Raw genomic sequence first — 3572 nt, 5'->3', positions numbered from 1 at the left:
AGCATATATAGCACAATAGTAAAGTGCTGGATGTGAGAGGAGAGTGACATCATCTATAATAATTAGTTCAGTTGAGTATAGGATGTATTTTACAAATGTTATTAGATCAACCATTTTTATGACCTATAACTTTTTTTTTTTTTTTAAGTACATTTCAGTGTTGTTGTTGTTGTTGTTGTTGTTGTTGAATCAAACATGATGTTTGTATTTGAAAACAAATAAAACTTGAGCTGGCCTACTGAATTACATACAGTAGATGAAGTGTGGTCAGTGGCATAAGCACCCCAATAGAATATATATAGTTTTTATTCGTTTTTATTTCAGTTTCAGTTTTAATTATTTTAGTACATCAAGTTAAACTGATTGAAAATGGTAAATGTTGCTTTGGTAACTAGCTGAAATAAAAAAAGCAAGTAACGAAAATGTGTTTTATTGTTTTAGTTTTAGTTTAAGATATAATAATGACCCTGCTTTGAAGAGCTGAATGATGAGTGTATATCGCCCTCTTCTGGTGCCCAATTAGTCATTGTGCATTATTAGACAGAAATGTGCACTGAAATGTGAGTTTTATTTTTACTCATCATAATAGATTTATAGTAATGACCAAATACATTCAGTGTGTGTATTTTAACAGCATATTGATCACTGTGGATTGTTTTGACATTAAATGCCTGTCTAAATATCATTTATAATAGGATAAGTTAATTAGGGCTTTCTTCGGTGTGATGTTTCCAGACACAGCAACTGAAAAAGAATATGGAAAAGGTACATTTTTAATTAGTTTTGTTTTAATTAAACTCATCATTAACAATAGATAATACAAACAATATTTAAGTATACATAAGTATACATACCATATTAAGCCCAGTTTGAGGATAGAGTTTTATTGTTGAGAGGGTTTTTGTACAGTGATGATGTGTTTCCTGTCACTGTGGGCGTCAGTGCGCAGTAGTACAGCGCAGAGTCTGATACTTCAGCATTAAAGATCTCCAGGCTCACAAGATTTTTGTTTTTATCAACTTTAGGTAAAAGACGAGGAGGAACATGGTCACTTGTGGTTCCATGTGGATAAATGTATGCAAGGAACTCTGGTTTGGATCCCAGATACTGACGATACCAGTGCAGGTTAGTTACAGCTCCATCATATTTACAAGACAGAGTGACTTTTTCTCCTTCAGATTGAAGCACCTTGTTTTCCTGCGGCGTTATTGACTGTGCAAACGTCTCTCCTGCAAGACAATCATTTAACTTTTTTTTAATCAAACTTACCCATAGAAAGAATCATGCTGATGTATAAGTCAGTTAAAAAAGTTTCAAACAATATTAAAACTCCAAACATTGTAAAGAACAAGAGAGCATGTGATTAAAGGTCTAGAATCAGTAAATATCGGGTCTAGAATCAGTAAATTTCTCTTACTTTTTATCAACATTAGCAGAAGCAGAACACAAAGGATCGTCATGTTTGCACTGTAGAGAGAAAGAGAGTTTAGTTTGCTTTGCTCTATATCAGATCTCACAGGCTCCACCTCTGTCAGTGTAAGAGGATGAGAACATCAGTTAATGAACACTGAAGTATATACATATGAATCCATAATATACCACAACCATACTATAATGCTGTGCTGTAGAAGACATTAAAAAAAATCAAAGCTCATCTAATCATAAAGATTATCTTCTTAATTATGGTGGATTTTTATGTAGGCCTATATAGCCTACTGCTGGTTATTGTAATAAAGCCCTACGGGTTTCACCTATACAAGACATTATAGTCCTCATTCATTACAGTTGCAAATTAGATTCATTTGATGAAATTATAAAAAATGGAACCAAACTCATAATTTAACTCTTTAAAGAAGACAATGTTAAGTGTATATCGCCCTCTTCTGGTCTGTCATAACTTTCCACACATGCACATCTTCACAAAATAGATTTTAACAATAACCAGATTCATGGTGTTTCATATTGTTTTAATGGTAGGAGCAATATGAAATCAACTGAAACCAACAGTAAGGGAAGACTAATGCAAATGTAAATGTAACTAATGTAAAATTAGATAATAAACTGAATGTGAACTTTTAAAAGGGTAGGCTATATTTATGGATAAAAAGGTTTCTAAACATGAAATCATAGGCTAGGCAATTAATTCTAATATAAATTGAAATCGCATAATGATGTAATTTATGCCGCTGCACTGTAAGGGTTTTTGTATGAGTGTTGAGTGTGTTTGAGTCACAGTGGGCCTCAGAGCACAGTAATACTGACCACACTGTGGCCAACTTCTGAAATGACATTGTTTTTATATAATTAAAAAAAACAAAGTTTTAAAGTTTTTATCTTTTTTAACTTTTGAACAGTACAAAAAATATGTATATATTAATTTTATTTATTTTTTATTTTTTATTTTTTTAATATGGTCACATATGAATGTAGAAAACATGTGGTTTTGCATTTGCTGCAGAGAAGTTTGAATTATATTCAATCAAGACAATGTTCTGTTAGTTTTTCAGTGTGAGACATTTAATGGTCAAGAATAACCAATAATAGTATTGTTTATGTAAACCAAATGTTAACTAAAAGTTTTGTCAAGGTAATCTCCTTAGTCATAATGATTGAAATATAGTAGTAATTAAAGAAGTAGAAATTAAGATGTGCACTGAAAGGAACCTTTATGAAACGTGATATCCTGAACATTTTGTTGTTTCTTTGAAGTTTTATAACAGGCCTAATTCAACCTCACACAGGTGTTACCATATATTTTATTACATTAGATTGGGGTTTTGATTGTGGTTTTCACTAGATTCGTTCAAAGTGAAAAGAGCTTCAGGTTTTTGTACGACAGGTTTCATGTTTTGTATCACTGGGCTACAACTCTCAGAGCACAATAATAGAGAGCTGAATCTGACAGACGTACATCAGTAATAGTGAGTTCAGTGGATGTTTGTGATGCAGTCGACTGAAACCGATCATCAGAGGTGTGTTTAACATTACTCCAGGATCGAGCACCTTTGCGTAATAAATATTGCGGTTCTTTGTTTGGATACTGTCTGTACCAGTAAAGCAGAACATTATCACTACTTGTACTATATGAGCAGCTCAGCTTGACAGTTTCTGTTTCTTTAGAGTTTTTTTCTGTCCCTTTATCTGGCTTAATGTTGTCTCCAGTCACCAAACCTGTCAGCAATAAAAAGAAAAAAAAAGAAAAAAAATATTTGTGAAAGCAAAATTGACCAAATACTTTTGCAAACATGTTTCAAATCATGTTTTACAGGAATACAAATTACTAAAGTAAAATAAATTTTGCCTTTGGGGTTTGAGAATTAAAAACAAAGTAAATATTTATGTACAGAATTTCATTAATTATTTAATAATTAATGTACCTGTTCCCACAATGAGAATAAGTATGAGGCATCTGTCCATGTTGAATCAGATCAGCTCAGTTCTCTGTTGAGGCTCTCAGTTCTCTGAGCTGTAAGTCACTGAAGATCACACAGAAACACACACAGGAACTTCCTCCTCGCTGAACTTCCTGCTGCTGTTTATGATTGTCATTTAACTATAACTACACAATTTGT

The 3572-nt window shown here is 32.4% G+C and overlaps 1 long non-coding RNA gene across 1 annotated transcript; it reads right to left on the bottom strand.

Annotated features, from left to right (window-relative positions):
• Nucleotides 1–562: 562 nt before the first annotated feature.
• On the bottom strand, nucleotides 563–1468 carry LOC311087409. The gene is made up of 3 exons (XR_014607268.1): nucleotides 1418–1468; nucleotides 855–1229; nucleotides 563–744 (listed from the first exon to the last, which is right to left on the bottom strand). It is a non-coding gene; the product is annotated as an uncharacterized lncRNA (long non-coding RNA).
• Between the last annotated feature and the right edge of the window lie 2104 nt (nucleotides 1469–3572).

Source organism: Abramis brama (genome assembly GCF_963993115.1).
Source record: "Abramis brama genome assembly, chromosome: 7".
In the NCBI taxonomy this organism is placed as follows: domain Eukaryota; kingdom Metazoa; phylum Chordata; class Actinopteri; order Cypriniformes; family Leuciscidae; genus Abramis; species Abramis brama.
This window is presented reverse-complemented; position numbering and strand designations above follow the sequence as displayed.